The sequence below is a fragment of the Rattus norvegicus genome, chromosome 3 (assembly GCF_021556685.1).
Source record: "Rattus norvegicus strain SHRSP/BbbUtx chromosome 3, alternate assembly SHRSP_T2T, whole genome shotgun sequence".
Lineage (NCBI taxonomy): Eukaryota > Metazoa > Chordata > Mammalia > Rodentia > Muridae > Rattus > Rattus norvegicus.
The window spans coordinates 19,929,997-19,949,735 of record NC_141536.1 but is presented as its reverse complement, the minus strand read 5'-3'; the positions used below and the strand labels follow the sequence as shown (position 1 = coordinate 19,949,735).

General features: G+C 41.2%; 3 pseudogenes; all 3 read right to left on the bottom strand.

Annotated features, from left to right (window-relative positions):
* Nucleotides 1-516: 516 nt before the first annotated feature.
* Nucleotides 517-875, bottom strand: LOC148006425 (elongin-B pseudogene; annotated as a pseudogene).
* Nucleotides 876-4,452: 3,577 nt separating this feature from the next.
* Nucleotides 4,453-4,811, bottom strand: LOC148006424 (elongin-B pseudogene; annotated as a pseudogene).
* An 11,499-nt stretch (nt 4,812-16,310) lies between these two features.
* Nucleotides 16,311-16,669, bottom strand: LOC148006423 (elongin-B pseudogene; annotated as a pseudogene).
* Nucleotides 16,670-19,739: the final 3,070 nt, after the last annotated feature.

Genomic DNA, 19,739 nt, shown 5'->3' with positions numbered 1-19,739 from the left:
AGCTTCCTGTTCTGGAATATATCAAAAGTAACAACACACCCTCGCTGGCCGTCATCAACCAGAGCTATGGCTTTTAGCGGCTAACACATAAAACACATTTAAAAACTTCTATCAATTCTAATACCAATACGCCATGTATCAAACCAGGACTTTGATCAGGGTAGAGAGCTTTAGAGATGGACATATGTTAGGCTACAGATTTTTGTTTAACCTTAAGACAAATATCTATCTATCTATCTATCTATCTATCTATCTATCTATCTATCTATCTATCTATCTGCATCTGTTTAGCTCTTTACTCGGAGTCACAGATTTTATTGAACCTTAATTACTGCTAAGTAACATTGGATACTCTAAGTGGATCCAGGGACTAATTTTTCCCGACCTAAGTTTCAATCCATGCATGAAAATCCCCATGTGATTCTCATAATCTCTGTACTCTCCTTTTTTTTGTTTTTAGACAGCCAAATCTTTTTTTATTGGGGAGTGGGTTTCTAGGGGGTAGGCCTGGGGCCCTCACTGCACAGCTTGTTCATTGGCACTGCCTCCAGAATCCTGTGGCTTCATCACATCTGGAAGCTCCGAGGGCTGGAGAAGGGTTCAATAAGCAGCGCTTCAACTGTGTCATCTGCCCGAAAAGCCAGGCCCACTGTGGCTGGGGGCTGTGGCCTTGCTGTCTGACTGGTGAAGCCACATTCGCCCAGAGTTTTTCCATCATTGAGGAGCTGGTCGTCCTTGTACAGCCGCTGCTCCTCTGGCGGCCGCTTGATGATGCCCTCGACGATGCACTTCAGTTCGAACACCGTGCTCGACTCCTTGGCGTCCGTAAAGATGGTGGTGGTCTTGTGGCGCCGGATCATGAGAAACACATCCATGCCTGCGGCTGCTTCTGGCTCCACCCTCTGTACTCTCCTTTAGACAAACTTAAACATCTTCTATCAAGTCTAATACCAAAAACCAATTTAAAATTCAGGACATTAGCCAAAATGCATCCATCTGTTCAGCTCTCTACCCAGAGCCACAGGTGTTTAATTAACCTTCATATCTTCCACAATATATGTCTGTATCCACTCTGACCAGAGTTAAAGGTATTTATCACAACTCTCTACTTAGATAGGGAAAAATTGTTCACTAACTCCAAGTACCAAACTATGGTGAAAATCCCCACGTGTTGCAAGCAATGTCTTTGCTCTCTTCTTTGTAAAATTGAACTTATTCACCTGTTAATAAAATGGTCCTTACTAAGCAGCTTGTCTAACTAGGATTTCCACCCAGAATTCCTGTGGAGCCCACGTTAAAAGAAATATGAGTATCATGAAAGATTTTAGAAACAACGCACTTTAAAGAGCAGCTTTAAATCTCTAACTCTATGACTTGCCATTACTTGTCACACAGCAGGGAATCTACAATGTGCCAGCCCAGGGTGCTTCTCTGTTTCTTTGTTTAAATTCCTAATATTGAGATACCACATGGCTTAACATGGTGCTGCCCTCCTCTTTCTTTTTTTTTTTTTTTCATAGCTGAGGACCGAACCCAGGGCCTTGCATTTGCTAGGCAAGCGCTCTACCAGTGAGCTAAATCCCCAACCTGCCCTCGACTTCTTTAGAAATGAAAACTTTCAACTCTTTGGCTTATCAGTGGACTGTTGCTCAGTGGGCCGGTTTGCCGTCTGTTCATGCAAAAGTATAAAATCTAAAAGGCTGCTGTTTTCCCCATCAAGGTTCTGCACCTCAATACCCCAAGATATCTGATGGAAATCTTAATTATCAGCCAGGAAAACATCATACCTGCTCTGCGCCATCCCATACAACACAGCCAAAGGCTTCTCTCTGAGCCTGGCAGCAATCTTTCTACCTATCAGTTTCCCAAGTCGGTTTCCCTGCCAGACACACACATCCCAATTCTGTGGCCACAGAGACCATCTGTCCCACACTTTCTTACACTTAAATCGCTACATGAAAGGACACACTGCACAACAACCTTTGGCCCAATTGATAAGATATAATTGACCCTCTAAACCTATAAAGCCCAATTTACATCCATCCCTTAAAATATTTGTAACAACCTGTACAGGTGCAGCAGGGAATCTTAACGTCACCCACCATATAGTCCTGCACCGGATTCTCTCCCTCTTACCCCCATCTCTTCCCCCTTTCCCATCTGGTCTCCTCCTCTCCCTTCAACATTTTTCCCTGCCCATCCTTCCTTCTCATTCAATGACAAGCCTCCTTTTGCCTTGTAAATGTCTCACCTGTGACAACATCCCACATTTCACCATTTTGATCTAATTACAAAACTTTTCTCTCAAATACAACCTGAACACAACTATTAACGTGTTGTAATTAAAAGCATAAAGTAAATCTAACATCCAGTCCAACACTGTCAGATGAGCAGAACATTCAGTTATCCATTCCATGTTTAGAAAGTCTTAACATCCATATTGTATTTTGGCTACCTTTATACTATCTCATAAATCTCCAATGATATATAATATATATATATTCATGTATATGTATATATATATATGTTCAGAGTTAAACAGCCTCATAAGCTATGAGCCTATAATCAGTCTTCAACCCCCTCAGAAATCTGAGAATGGCCAAGTATCTACACACATTGGAAGCCTAAAACACCTTCTAGAACTGAGAGGTTGTAGAGAGCACTCTCCACCAGCACAGTACCCTGTTAGCAACACGTGAGGGAAGACTTCAGCCTTCTGGCCCCAAATCAACTGACAGACTGTGGAAATGCAGATGAGGAAGGGCTGTTCACCCTGTCTTGGTTGGGCTTATCAGTCAACTATTCTGCATGACTTGTCCTTTTCTGGACAGTATTAGTGTGCAGATGAAACAGGCAGCTTTGTGCAGTGGCTGCCTTGCCACAAAGTATGGCATCACCTGGAGGTCGAGATGTTCAAATTCTTCATTAAATCAGGGAAAGGGAACGGTTAGGAGCAGATATGTCTCAACAAAGGATAAATAATTTTAAATCTCAAATTTTGTGGATTTCTGACGTTTTTGAAGAACATCGATCTATATAAAGTAATCTGGACTGTTGTCTCCAAATCCTAAATATTATCTTGAAAGTTTCAAGTGTCAAACTCAGAGTCATGAATTTGTTATTTGTCTCTTAAATCAGAGGTGTAATCATCTCAGATCTTTGTAATGACATCACTAGAAGGACTGACTGTAAAACTTGTACTTTTACAATTTTTCGTGAAATAAATTGTATACCAAAGCACAGATACGATGCTAGCTTAGTTACCACATGAGATTATGACTGTATAACCCTATCTACTTCCTCCCAGTTAAATAACAACCATTTCTAAATTCCTCATAAAAACCGCTTCAGAATAATCCCTTTCAGCCCCCCAAAAGTCTAGGGAACTGGGACGAAGACTCTTCTGTAGCTTCTTCAAGCTGTACATGGGCGTTGAGATATCCTTGTGGGTAGGGGGTAGGAATAATGAAGCACATGCTGTAGCATGTGTGTCCTGATTGGACCCGCCTGAAAGTCTTTGAGACCAGGAGTCCAAGTAGGCACACTTCTCATCATACAACTCTCAAGACAAACGTTTAGGATTCAGATAACTTTTTCTGTTTGATTCTCCTGAATCATTTTTTCAGAAGGTGTACCTCTATCAAATCAGATCAGTAGGACTCTGTGAGGTTTCCAGAGCCTAACCACACTTTGTAAAAGCACAAAGACAAAACATTTGTCCCAAAATACTGTTACTCAGTCTGTATCCAAATAGCTTGTATCTTGTACTCTTTCCCGGACTAATAATATAACCATAAAACTCAAAGGAACACCCATTATGACGATTAAATGACTTTTAACACACGAAGTAAGCTAAACATTGAGCCTGATACACTTTTGTACTCTATGATATCAGGAAATGAACCGAATAATCCGGTGGAGCCCACGTTAAGAGAATCTGAGCTTCCTGTTCTGGAATATATCAAAAGTAACAACACACCCTCGCTGGCCGTCATCAACCAGAGCTATGGCTTTTAGCGGCTAACACATAAAACACATTTAAAAACCTCTATCAATTCTAATACCAATACGCCATGTATCAAACCAGGACTTTGATCAGGGTAGAGAGCTTTAGAGATGGACATATGTTAGGCTACAGATTTTTGTTTAACCTTAAGACAAATATCTATCTATCTATCTATCTATCTATCTATCTATCTATCTATCTATCTATCTGCATCTGTTTAGCTCTTTACTCGGAGTCACAGATTTTATTGAACCTTAATTACTGCTAAGTAACATTGGATACTCTAAGTGGATCCAGGGACTAATTTTTCCCGACCTAAGTTTCAATCCATGCATGAAAATCCCCATGTGATTCTCATAATCTCTGTACTCTCCTTTTTTTTGTTTTTAGACAGCCAAATCTTTTTTTATTGGGGAGTGGGTTTCTAGGGGGTAGGCCTGGGGCCCTCACTGCACAGCTTGTTCATTGGCACTGCCTCCAGAATCCTGTGGCTTCATCACATCTGGAAGCTCCGAGGGCTGGAGAAGGGTTCAATAAGCAGCGCTTCAACTGTGTCATCTGCCCGAAAAGCCAGGCCCACTGTGGCTGGGGGCTGTGGCCTTGCTGTCTGACTGGTGAAGCCACATTCGCCCAGAGTTTTTCCATCATTGAGGAGCTGGTCGTCCTTGTACAGCCGCTGCTCCTCTGGCGGCCGCTTGATGATGCCCTCGACGATGCACTTCAGTTCGAACACCGTGCTCGACTCCTTGGCGTCCGTAAAGATGGTGGTGGTCTTGTGGCGCCGGATCATGAGAAACACATCCATGCCTGCGGCTGCTTCTGGCTCCACCCTCTGTACTCTCCTTTAGACAAACTTAAACATCTTCTATCAAGTCTAATACCAAAAACCAATTTAAAATTCAGGACATTAGCCAAAATGCATCCATCTGTTCAGCTCTCTACCCAGAGCCACAGGTGTTTAATTAACCTTCATATCTTCCACAATATATGTCTGTATCCACTCTGACCAGAGTTAAAGGTATTTATCACAACTCTCTACTTAGATAGGGAAAAATTGTTCACTAACTCCAAGTACCAAACTATGGTGAAAATCCCCACGTGTTGCAAGCAATGTCTTTGCTCTCTTCTTTGTAAAATTGAACTTATTCACCTGTTAATAAAATGGTCCTTACTAAGCAGCTTGTCTAACTAGGATTTCCACCCAGAATTCCTGTGGAGCCCACGTTAAAAGAAATATGAGTATCATGAAAGATTTTAGAAACAACGCACTTTAAAGAGCAGCTTTAAATCTCTAACTCTATGACTTGCCATTACTTGTCACACAGCAGGGAATCTACAATGTGCCAGCCCAGGGTGCTTCTCTGTTTCTTTGTTTAAATTCCTAATATTGAGATACCACATGGCTTAACATGGTGCTGCCCTCCTCTTTCTTTTTTTTTTTTTTTCATAGCTGAGGACCGAACCCAGGGCCTTGCATTTGCTAGGCAAGCGCTCTACCAGTGAGCTAAATCCCCAACCTGCCCTCGACTTCTTTAGAAATGAAAACTTTCAACTCTTTGGCTTATCAGTGGACTGTTGCTCAGTGGGCCGGTTTGCCGTCTGTTCATGCAAAAGTATAAAATCTAAAAGGCTGCTGTTTTCCCCATCAAGGTTCTGCACCTCAATACCCCAAGATATCTGATGGAAATCTTAATTATCAGCCAGGAAAACATCATACCTGCTCTGCGCCATCCCATACAACACAGCCAAAGGCTTCTCTCTGAGCCTGGCAGCAATCTTTCTACCTATCAGTTTCCCAAGTCGGTTTCCCTGCCAGACACACACATCCCAATTCTGTGGCCACAGAGACCATCTGTCCCACACTTTCTTACACTTAAATCGCTACATGAAAGGACACACTGCACAACAACCTTTGGCCCAATTGATAAGATATAATTGACCCTCTAAACCTATAAAGCCCAATTTACATCCATCCCTTAAAATATTTGTAACAACCTGTACAGGTGCAGCAGGGAATCTTAACGTCACCCACCATATAGTCCTGCACCGGATTCTCTCCCTCTTACCCCCATCTCTTCCCCCTTTCCCATCTGGTCTCCTCCTCTCCCTTCAACATTTTTCCCTGCCCATCCTTCCTTCTCATTCAATGACAAGCCTCCTTTTGCCTTGTAAATGTCTCACCTGTGACAACATCCCACATTTCACCATTTTGATCTAATTACAAAACTTTTCTCTCAAATACAACCTGAACACAACTATTAACGTGTTGTAATTAAAAGCATAAAGTAAATCTAACATCCAGTCCAACACTGTCAGATGAGCAGAACATTCAGTTATCCATTCCATGTTTAGAAAGTCTTAACATCCATATTGTATTTTGGCTACCTTTATACTATCTCATAAATCTCCAATGATATATAATATATATATATTCATGTATATGTATATATATATATGTTCAGAGTTAAACAGCCTCATAAGCTATGAGCCTATAATCAGTCTTCAACCCCCTCAGAAATCTGAGAATGGCCAAGTATCTACACACATTGGAAGCCTAAAACACCTTCTAGAACTGAGAGGTTGTAGAGAGCACTCTCCACCAGCACAGTACCCTGTTAGCAACACGTGAGGGAAGACTTCAGCCTTCTGGCCCCAAATCAACTGACAGACTGTGGAAATGCAGATGAGGAAGGGCTGTTCACCCTGTCTTGGTTGGGCTTATCAGTCAACTATTCTGCATGACTTGTCCTTTTCTGGACAGTATTAGTGTGCAGATGAAACAGGCAGCTTTGTGCAGTGGCTGCCTTGCCACAAAGTATGGCATCACCTGGAGGTCGAGATGTTCAAATTCTTCATTAAATCAGGGAAAGGGAACGGTTAGGAGCAGATATGTCTCAACAAAGGATAAATAATTTTAAATCTCAAATTTTGTGGATTTCTGACGTTTTTGAAGAACATCGATCTATATAAAGTAATCTGGACTGTTGTCTCCAAATCCTAAATATTATCTTGAAAGTTTCAAGTGTCAAACTCAGAGTCATGAATTTGTTATTTGTCTCTTAAATCAGAGGTGTAATCATCTCAGATCTTTGTAATGACATCACTAGAAGGACTGACTCTAAAACTTGTACTTTTACAATTTTTCGTCAAAGAAATTGTATACCAAAGCACAGATATGATGCTAGCTTAGTTACCACATGAGATTATGACTGTATAACCCTATCTACTTCCTCCCAGTTAAATAACAACCATTTCTAAATTCCTCATAAAAACCGCTTCAGAATAATCCCTTTCAGCCCCCCAAAAGTCTAGGGAACTGGGACGAAGACTCTTCTGTAACTTCTTCAAGCTGTACATGGGCGTTGAGATATCCTTGTGGGTAGGGGGTAGGAATAATGAAGCACATGCTGTAGCATGTGTGTCCTGATTGGACCCGTCTGATAAAGTCTTTGAGACCAGGAGTCCAAGTAGGCACACTTCGCATCATACAACTCTCAAGACAAACGTTTAGGATACATATAACTTTTTCTGTTTGATTCTCCTGAATCATTTTTTCAGGAGGTCTACCTCTATCAAATCAGATCAGTAGGACTCTGTGAGGTTTCCAGAGCCTAACCACACTTTGTAAAAGCACAAAGACAAAACATTTGTCCCAAAATACTGTGTTACTCAGTCTGTATCCAAATAGCTTGTATCTTATACTCTTTCCCGGACTAATAATATAACCATAAAACTCAAAGGCACACCCATTATGACGATTAAACGACTTTTAACACACGAAGTAAGCTAAACAATGAGCCTGATACACTTTTGTACTCTATGATATCAGGAAATGAACCGAATAATCCGGTGGAGCCCACGTTAAGAGAATCTGAGCTTCCTGTTCTGGAATATATCAAAAGTAACCACACACCCTCGCTGGCCGTCATCAACCAGAGATATGGCTTTTAGCAGCTAACACATAAGACACATTTAAAAACTTCTATCAGTTCTAATACCAATACGCCATGTATCAAACCAGGACTTTGACTCAGGGTAGAGAGCTTTAGAGGTGGACATATTTTAGGCTAAAGATTTTTGTTTAACCTTAAGACAAATATCTATCTATCTATCTATCTATCTATCTATCTATCTATCTATCTATCTATCTATCTATCTCCATCTGTTTAGCTCTTTACCCGGAGTCACAGATTTTATTGAACCTTAATTACTGGTAAGTAACATTGGATACTCTAAGTGGATCCAGGGACTAATTTTTCCCGACCTAAGTTTCGATCCATGCATGAAAATCCCCATGTGATTCTCATAATCTCTGTACTCTCCTTTTTTTTTGTTTTTAGACAGCCAAATCTTTTTTTATTGGGGAGTGGGTTTCTAGGGGTTAGGCCTGGGGCCCTCACTGCACAGCTTGTTCATTGGCACTGCCTCCAGAATCCTGTGGCTTCATCACATCTGGAAGCTCCGAGGGCTGGAGAAGGGTTCAATAAGCAGCTCTTCAACGGTGTCATCTGCTCGAAAGGCCAGGCCCACGGTGGCTGGAGGCTGTGGCCTTGCTGTCTGACTGGTGAAGCCACATTAGCCCAGAGTTTTTCCATCATTGAGGAGCTGGTCGTCCTTGTACAGCCGCTGCTCCTCTGGCGGCCGCTTGATGATGCCCTCGACGATGCACTTCAGTTCGAACACCGTGCTCGACTCCTTGGCGTCCGTAAAGATGGTGGTGGTCTTGTGGCGCCGGATCATGAGAAACACATCCATGCCGGCGGCTGCTTCTGGCTCCACCCTCTGTACTCTCCTTTAGACAAACTTAAACATCTTCTATCAAGTCTAATACCAAAAACCAATTTAAAATTCAGGACATTAGCCAAAATGCATCCATCTGTTCAGCTCTCTACCCAGAGCCACAGGTGTTTAATTAACCTTCATGTCTTCCACAATATATGTCTGTATCCACTCTGACCAAGTTAAAGGTATTTATCACAACTCTCTACTTAGATAGGGAAAAATTGTTCACTAACTCCAAGTACCAAACTATGGTGAAAATCCCCACGTGTTTCAAGCAATGTCTTTACTCTCTTCTTTGTAAAATTGAACTTATTCACCTGTTAATAAAATCGTCCTTACTAAGCAGCTTGTCTAACTACGATTTCCACCCAGAATTCCTGTGGAGCCCACGTTAAAAGAAATATGAGTATCATGAAAGATTTTAGAAACAACGCACTTTAAAGAGCAGCTTTAAATCTCTAACTCTATGACTTGCCATTACTTGTCACACAGCAGGGAATCTACAATGTGCCAGCCCAGGGTGCTTCTCTGTTTCTTTGTTTAAATTCCTAATATTGAGATATCACATGGCTTATCATGGTGCTGACTTCCTCTTCTTCTTCTTTTTTTTTTTCCAGGGCTGGGGATGGCACCGAGGGCCTTGCATTTGCTAGGAAAGTGCTCTACAAGTGAGCTAAATCCCCAACCTGCCCTCCTTTTCTTTAGAAATGAAAACTTTCAACTCTTTGGATTATTAGTGGACTGTTGCTCATTGGGTCGGTTCGCTGTCTGTTCATGTAAAAGTATAAAATATAAAAGGCTGCTGTTTTCCCCATCAAGGTTCTGCACCTCAATACCCCAAGATATCTGATGGAAATCTTAATTATCAGCCAGGAAAACATCTTACCTGCTCTGCTCCATCCCATACAACACAGCCAAAGGCTTCTCTCTGAGCCTGGCAGCAATCTCTCTACCTATCAGTTTCCCAAGTCGGTTTCCATGCCAGACATACACATCCCAACTCTGTGGCCACAGAGACCATCTGTCCCACAGTTTCTTACACTTAAATCGCTACATGAAAGGACACACTGCACAATAACCTTTGGCCCAATTGATAAGATATAATTGACCCTCTAAACCTATAAAGCCCAATTTACATCCATCCCTTAAAAATATTTGTAACAACCGGTAAAGGTGCAGCAGGGAATCTTAAGGTCACCTACCATATAGTCCTGCACCGGCTTCTCTCCCTCTCACCCCCATCTCTTCCCCCTTTCCCATCTGGTCTCCTACTCTCCCTTCAACATTTTTCCCTGCCCATCCTTCCTTCTCATTCAATGAGAAGCCTCCTTTTGCCTTGTAAATGTCTCACCTGTGACAACATCCCACATTTCACCATTTTGATCTAATTACAAAACTTTTCTCTCAAATACAACCTGAACACAACTATTAGCGTTTTGTAATTAAAAGCATAAAGTAAATCTAACATCCAGTCCAAAACTGTTAGATGAGCAGAACATTCAGTTATCCATTCCAAGTATAGAAAGTCTTAACATCCATATTGTATCTTGGCTAGCTTGTATACTATCTCATACATATCCAATGATATATATATATATATATATATATATATATATATATGTATACGTATATGTTCAGAGTCAAACAGCCTCATAAGCTATGAGCCTATAATCAGTCTCAACCCCGTCAGAAATCTGAGAATGGCTAAGTATCTACACACATAGGAAGCCTAAAACACCTTCTAGAACTGAGAGGTTGTAGAGAGCACTCTCCACCAGTACAGTACCCTGTTAGCAACACGTGAGGGAAGACTTCAGCCTTCTGGCCCCAAATCAACTGACAGACTGTGGAAATGCAGATGAGGAAGGGCTGTTCACCCTGTCTTGGTTGGGCTTATCAGTCAACTATTCTGCATGACTTGTCCTTTTCTGGACAGTATTAGTGTGCAGATGAAACAGGCAGCTTTGTGCAGTGGCTGCCTTGCCACAAAGTATGGCATCACCTGGAGGTCGAGATGTTCAAATTCTTCATTAAATTAGGGAAAGGGAACGGTTAGGAGCAGATATGTCTCAACAAAGGATAAATAATTTTAAATCTCAAATTTTGTGGATTTCTGACGTTTTTGAAGAACATCGATCTATATAAAGTAATCTGGACTGTTGTCTCCAAATCCTAAATATTATCTTGAAAGTTTCAAGTGTCAAACTCAGAGTCATGAATTTGTTATTTGTCTCTTAAATCAGAGGTGTAATCATCTCAGATCTTTGTAATGACATCACTAGAAGGACTGACTCTAAAACTTGTACTTTTACAATTTTTCCTGAAATAAATTGTATACCAAAGCACAGATATGATGCTAGCTTAGTTACCACATGAGATTATGACTGTATAACCCTATCTACTTCCTCCCAGTTAAATAACAACCATTTCTAAATTCCTCATAAAAACAACTTCAGAATAATCCCTTTCAGCCCCCCAAAAGTCTACGGAACTGGGACGAAGACTCTTCTGTAACTTCTTCAAGCTGTACATGGGCGTTGAGATATCCTTGTGGGTAGGGGGTAGGAATAATGAAGCACAGGCTGTAGCATGTGTGTCCTGATTGGACCCGCCTGAAAGTCTTTGAGACCAGGAGTCCAAGTAGGCACACTTCTCATCATACAACTCTCAAGACAAACGTTTAGGATTCAGATAACTTTTTCTGTTTGATTCTCCTGAATCATTTTTTCAGGAGGTCTACCTCTATCAAATCAGATCAGTAGGACTCTGTGAGGTTTCCAGAGCCTAACCACACTTTGTAAAAGCACAAAGACAAAACATTTGTCCCAAAATACTGTGTTACTCAGTCTGTATCCAAATAGCTTGTATCTTATACTCTTTCCCGGACTAATAATATAACCATAAAACTCAAAGGCACACCCATTATGACGATTAAATGACTTTTAACACACGAAGTAAGCTAAACATTGAGCCTGATACACTTTTGTACTCTATGATATCAGGAAATGAACCGAATAATCCGGTGGAGCCCACGTTAAGAGAATCTGAGCTTCCTGTTCTGGAATATATCAAATTAACCACACACCCTCGCTGGCCGTCATCAACCAGAGATATGGCTTTTAGCGGCTAACACATAAAACACATTTAAAAACTTCTATCAATTCTAATACCAATACGCCATGTATCAAACCAGGACTTTGACTCAGGGTAGAGAGCTTTAGAGATGGACATATGTTAGGCTAAAGATTTTTGTTTAACCTTAAGACAAATATCTATCTATCTATCTATCTATCTATCTATCTATCTATCTATCTATCTATCTATCTCCATCTGTTTAGCTCTTTACCCGGAGTCACAGATTTTATTGAACCTTAATTACTGGTAAGTAACATTGGATACTCTAAGTGGATCCAGGGACTAATTTTTCCCGACCTAAGTTTCGATCCATGCATGAAAATCCCCATGTGATTCTCATAATCTCTGTACTCTCCTTTTTTTTGTTTTTAGACAGCCAAATCTTTTTTTATTGGGGAGTGGGTTTCTAGGGGTTAGGCCTGGGGCCCTCACTGCACAGCTTGTTCATTGGCACTGCCTCCAGAATCCTGTGGCTTCATCACATCTGGAAGCTCCGAGGGCTGGAGAAGGGTTCAATAAGCAGCGCTTCAACTGTGTCATCTGCTCGAAAGGCCAGGCCCACGGTGGCTGGAGGCTGTGGCCTTGCTGTCTGACTGGTGAAGCCACATTAGCCCAGAGTTTTTCCATCATTGAGGAGCTGGTCGTCCTTGTACAGCCGCTGCTCCTCTGGCGGCCGCTTGATGATGCCCTCGATGATGCACTTCAGTTCGAACACCGTGCTCGACTCCTTGGCGTCCGTAAAGATGGTGGTGGTCTTGTGGCGCCGGATCATGAGAAACACATCCATGCCTGCGGCTGCTTCTGGCTCCACCCTCTGTACTCTCCTTTAGACAAACTTAAACATCTTCTATCAAGTCTAATACCAAAAACCAATTTAAAATTCAGGACATTAGCCAAAATGCATCCATCTGTTCAGCTCTCTACCCAGAGCCACAGGTGTTTAATTAACCTTCATGTCTTCCACAATATATGTCTGTATCCACTCTGACCAAGTTAAAGGTATTTATCACAACTCTCTACTTAGATAGGGAAAAATTGTTCACTAACTCCAAGTACCAAACTATGGTGAAAATCCCCACGTGTTTCAAGCAATGTCTTTACTCTCTTCTTTGTAAAATTGAACTTATTCACCTGTTAATAAAATCGTCCTTACTAAGCAGCTTGTCTAACTACGATTTCCACCCAGAATTCCTGTGGAGCCCACGTTAAAAGAAATATGAGTATCATGAAAGATTTTAGAAACAACGCACTTTAAAGAGCAGCTTTAAATCTCTAACTCTATGACTTGCCATTACTTGTCACACAGCAGGGAATCTACAATGTGCCAGCCCAGGGTGCTTCTCTGTTTCTTTGTTTAAATTCCTAATATTGAGATATCACATGGCTTATCATGGTGCTGACTTCCTCTTCTTCTTCTTTTTTTTTTTTCCAGGGCTGGGGATGGCACCGAGGGCCTTGCATTTGCTAGGAAAGTGCTCTACAAGTGAGCTAAATCCCCAACCTGCCCTCCTTTTCTTTAGAAATGAAAACTTTCAACTCTTTGGATTATTAGTGGACTGTTGCTCATTGGGTCGGTTCGCTGTCTGTTCATGTAAAAGTATAAAATATAAAAGGCTGCTGTTTTCCCCATCAAGGTTCTGCACCTCAATACCCCAAGATATCTGATGGAAATCTTAATTATCAGCCAGGAAAACATCTTACCTGCTCTGCTCCATCCCATACAACACAGCCAAAGGCTTCTCTCTGAGCCTGGCAGCAATCTCTCTACCTATCAGTTTCCCAAGTCGGTTTCCATGCCAGACATACACATCCCAACTCTGTGGCCACAGAGACCATCTGTCCCACAGTTTCTTACACTTAAATCGCTACATGAAAGGACACACTGCACAATAACCTTTGGCCCAATTGATAAGATATAATTGACCCTCTAAACCTATAAAGCCCAATTTACATCCATCCCTTAAAAATATTTGTAACAACCGGTAAAGGTGCAGCAGGGAATCTTAAGGTCACCTACCATATAGTCCTGCACCGGCTTCTCTCCCTCTCACCCCCATCTCTTCCCCCTTTCCCATCTGGTCTCCTACTCTCCCTTCAACATTTTTCCCTGCCCATCCTTCCTTCTCATTCAATGAGAAGCCTCCTTTTGCCTTGTAAATGTCTCACCTGTGACAACATCCCACATTTCACCATTTTGATCTAATTACAAAACTTTTCTCTCAAATACAACCTGAATACAACTATTAGCGTTTTGTAATTAAAAGCATAAAGTAAATCTAACATCCAGTCCAACACTGTCAGATAAGCAGAACATTCAGTTATCCATTCCAAGTTTAGAAAGTCTTAACATCCATATTGTATCTTGGCTAGCTTGCATACTATCTCATAAATCTCCAATGATATATAATATATATATTCATATATATGTATATATGTATATATATATATATATATATATATATGTTCAGAGTTAAACAGCCTCATAAGCTATGAGCCTATAATCAGTCTTCAACCCCGTCAGAAATCTGAGAATGGCCAAGTATCTACACACATAGGAAGCCTAAAACACCTTCTAGAACTGAGAGGTTGTAGAGAGCACTCTCCACCAGCACAGTACCCTGTTAGCAACACGTGAGGGAAGACTTCAGCCTTCTGGCCCCAAATCAACTGACAGACTGTGGAAATGCAGATGAGGAAGGTTTGTTCACCCTGTCTTGGTTGGGCTTATCAGTCAACTATTCTGCATGACTTGTCCTTTTCTGGACAGTATTAGTGTGCAGATGAAATAGGCAGCTTTGTGCAGTGGCTGCCTTGCCACAAAGTATGGCATCACCTGGAGGTCGAGATGTTCAAATTCTTCATTAAATCAGGGAAAGGGAACGGTTAGGAGCAGATATATGTCTCAACAAAGGATAAATAATTTTAAATCTCAAATTTTGTGGATTTCTGACGTTTTTGAAGAACATCGATCTATATAAAGTAATCTGGACTGTTGTCTCCAAATCCTAAATATTATCTTGAAAGTTTCAAGTGTCAAACTCAAGAGTCATGAATTTGTTATTTGTCTCTTAAATCAGAGGTGTAATCATCTCAGATCTTTGTAATGACATCACTAGAAGGACTGACTATAAAACTTGTACTTTTACAATTTTTCCTGAAATAAATTGTATACCAAAGCACAGATACGATGCTAGCTTAGTTACCACATGAGATTATGACTGTATAACCCTATCTACTTCCTCCCAGTTAAATAACAACCATTTCTAAATTCCTCATAAAAACAACTTCAGAATAATCCCTTTCAGCCCCCCAAAAGTCTAGGGAACTGGGACGAAGACTCTTCTGTAGCTTCTTCAAGCTGTACATGGGCGTTGAGATATCCTTGTGGGTAGGGGGTAGGAATAATGAAGCACATGCTGTAGCATGTGTGTCCTGATTGGACCCGCCTGAAAGTCTTTGAGACCAGGAGTCCAAGTAGGCACACTTCTCATCATACAACTCTCAAGACAAACGTTTAGGATTCAGATAACTTTTTCTGTTTGATTCTCCTGAATCATTTTTTCAGAAGGTGTACCTCTATCAAATCAGATCAGTAGGACTCTGTGAGGTTTCCAGAGCCTAACCACACTTTGTAAAAGCACAAAGACAAAACATTTGTCCCAAAATACTGTTACTCAGTCTGTATCCAAATAGCTTGTATCTTGTACTCTTTCCCGGACTAATAATATAACCATAAAACTCAAAGGAACACCCATTATGACGATTAAATGACTTTTAACACACGAAGTAAGCTAAACATTGAGCCTGATACACTTTTGTACTCTATGATATCAGGAAATGAACCGAATAATCCGGTGGAGCCCACGTTAAGAGAATCTGAGCTTCCTGTTCTGGAATATATCAAAAGTAACAACACACCCTCGCTGGCCGTCATCAACCAGAGCTATGGCTTTTAGCGGCTAACACATAAAACACATTTAAAAACCTCTATCAATTCTAATACCAATACGCCATGTATCAAACCAGGACTTTGATCAGGGTAGAGAGCTTTAGAGATGGACATATGTTAGGCTACAGATTTTTGTTTAACCTTAAGACAAATATCTATCTATCTATCTATCTATCTATCTATCTATCTATCTATCTATCTGCATCTGTTTAGCTCTTTACTCGGAGTCACAGATTTTATTGAACCTTAATTACTGCTAAGTAACATTGGATACTCTAAGTGGATCCAGGGACTAATTTTTCCCGACCTAAGTTTCAATCCATGCATGAAAATCCCCATGTGATTCTCATAATCTCTGTACTCTCCTTTTTTTTGTTTTTAGACAGCCAAATCTTTTTTTATTGGGGAGTGGGTTTCTAGGGGGTAGGCCTGGGGCCCTCACTGCACAGCTTGTTCATTGGCACTGCCTCCAGAATCCTGTGGCTTCATCACATCTGGAAGCTCCGAGGGCTGGAGAAGGGTTCAATAAGCAGCGCTTCAACTGTGTCATCTGCCCGAAAAGCCAGGCCCACTGTGGCTGGGGGCTGTGGCCTTGCTGTCTGACTGGTGAAGCCACATTCGCCCAGAGTTTTTCCATCATTGAGGAGCTGGTCGTCCTTGTACAGCCGCTGCTCCTCTGGCGGCCGCTTGATGATGCCCTCGACGATGCACTTCAGTTCGAACACCGTGCTCGACTCCTTGGCGTCCGTAAAGATGGTGGTGGTCTTGTGGCGCCGGATCATGAGAAACACATCCATGCCTGCGGCTGCTTCTGGCTCCACCCTCTGTACTCTCCTTTAGACAAACTTAAACATCTTCTATCAAGTCTAATACCAAAAACCAATTTAAAATTCAGGACATTAGCCAAAATGCATCCATCTGTTCAGCTCTCTACCCAGAGCCACAGGTGTTTAATTAACCTTCATATCTTCCACAATATATGTCTGTATCCACTCTGACCAGAGTTAAAGGTATTTATCACAACTCTCTACTTAGATAGGGAAAAATTGTTCACTAACTCCAAGTACCAAACTATGGTGAAAATCCCCACGTGTTGCAAGCAATGTCTTTGCTCTCTTCTTTGTAAAATTGAACTTATTCACCTGTTAATAAAATGGTCCTTACTAAGCAGCTTGTCTAACTAGGATTTCCACCCAGAATTCCTGTGGAGCCCACGTTAAAAGAAATATGAGTATCATGAAAGATTTTAGAAACAACGCACTTTAAAGAGCAGCTTTAAATCTCTAACTCTATGACTTGCCATTACTTGTCACACAGCAGGGAATCTACAATGTGCCAGCCCAGGGTGCTTCTCTGTTTCTTTGTTTAAATTCCTAATATTGAGATACCACATGGCTTAACATGGTGCTGCCCTCCTCTTTCTTTTTTTTTTTTTTTCATAGCTGAGGACCGAACCCAGGGCCTTGCATTTGCTAGGCAAGCGCTCTACCAGTGAGCTAAATCCCCAACCTGCCCTCGACTTCTTTAGAAATGAAAACTTTCAACTCTTTGGCTTATCAGTGGACTGTTGCTCAGTGGGCCGGTTTGCCGTCTGTTCATGCAAAAGTATAAAATCTAAAAGGCTGCTGTTTTCCCCATCAAGGTTCTGCACCTCAATACCCCAAGATATCTGATGGAAATCTTAATTATCAGCCAGGAAAACATCATACCTGCTCTGCGCCATCCCATACAACACAGCCAAAGGCTTCTCTCTGAGCCTGGCAGCAATCTTTCTACCTATCAGTTTCCCAAGTCGGTTTCCCTGCCAGACACACACATCCCAATTCTGTGGCCACAGAGACCATCTGTCCCACACTTTCTTACACTTAAATCGCTACATGAAAGGACACACTGCACAACAACCTTTGGCCCAATTGATAAGATATAATTGACCCTCTAAACCTATAAAGCCCAATTTACATCCATCCCTTAAAATATTTGTAACAACCTGTACAGGTGCAGCAGGGAATCTTAACGTCACCCACCATATAGTCCTGCACCGGATTCTCTCCCTCTTACCCCCATCTCTTCCCCCTTTCCCATCTGGTCTCCTCCTCTCCCTTCAACATTTTTCCCTGCCCATCCTTCCTTCTCATTCAATGACAAGCCTCCTTTTGCCTTGTAAATGTCTCACCTGTGACAACATCCCACATTTCACCATTTTGATCTAATTACAAAACTTTTCTCTCAAATACAACCTGAACACAACTATTAACGTGTTGTAATTAAAAGCATAAAGTAAATCTAACATCCAGTCCAACACTGTCAGATGAGCAGAACATTCAGTTATCCATTCCATGTTTAGAAAGTCTTAACATCCATATTGTATTTTGGCTACCTTTATACTATCTCATAAATCTCCAATGATATATAATATATATATATTCATGTATATGTATATATATATATGTTCAGAGTTAAACAGCCTCATAAGCTATGAGCCTATAATCAGTCTTCAACCCCCTCAGAAATCTGAGAATGGCCAAGTATCTACACACATTGGAAGCCTAAAACACCTTCTAGAACTGAGAGGTTGTAGAGAGCACTCTCCACCAGCACAGTACCCTGTTAGCAACACGTGAGGGAAGACTTCAGCCTTCTGGCCCCAAATCAACTGACAGACTGTGGAAATGCAGATGAGGAAGGGCTGTTCACCCTGTCTTGGTTGGGCTTATCAGTCAACTATTCTGCATGACTTGTCCTTTTCTGGACAGTATTAGTGTGCAGATGAAACAGGCAGCTTTGTGCAGTGGCTGCCTTGCCACAAAGTATGGCATCACCTGGAGGTCGAGATGTTCAAATTCTTCATTAAATCAGGGAAAGGGAACGGTTAGGAGCAGATATGTCTCAACAAAGGATAAATAATTTTAAATCTCAAATTTTGTGGATTTCTGACGTTTTTGAAGAACATCGATCTATATAAAGTAATCTGGACTGTTGTCTCCAAATCCTAAATATTATCTTGAAAGTTTCAAGTGTCAAACTCAGAGTCATGAATTTGTTATTTGTCTCTTAAATCAGAGGTGTAATCATCTCAGATCTTTGTAATGACATCACTAGAAGGACTGACTCTAAAACTTGTACTTTTACAATTTTTCGTCAAAGAAATTGTATACCAAAGCACAGATATGATGCTAGCTTAGTTACCACATGAGATTATGACTGTATAACCCTATCTACTTCCTCCCAGTTAAATAACAACCATTTCTAAATTCCTCATAAAAACCGCTTCAGAATAATCCCTTTCAGCCCCCCAAAAGTCTAGGGAACTGGGACGAAGACTCTTCTGTAACTTCTTCAAGCTGTACATGGGCGTTGAGATATCCTTGTGGGTAGGGGGTAGGAATAATGAAGCACATGCTGTAGCATGTGTGTCCTGATTGGACCCGTCTGATAAAGTCTTTGAGACCAGGAGTCCAAGTAGGCACACTTCGCATCATACAACTCTCAAGACAAACGTTTAGGATACATATAACTTTTTCTGTTTGATTCTCCTGAATCATTTTTTCAGGAGGTCTACCTCTATCAAATCAGATCAGTAGGACTCTGTGAGGTTTCCAGAGCCTAACCACACTTTGTAAAAGCACAAAGACAAAACATTTGTCCCAAAATACTGTGTTACTCAGTCTGTATCCAAATAGCTTGTATCTTATACTCTTTCCCGGACTAATAATATAACCATAAAACTCAAAGGCACACCCATTATGACGATTAAACGACTTTTAACACACGAAGTAAGCTAAACAATGAGCCTGATACACTTTTGTACTCTATGATATCAGGAAATGAACCGAATAATCCGGTGGAGCCCACGTTAAGAGAATCTGA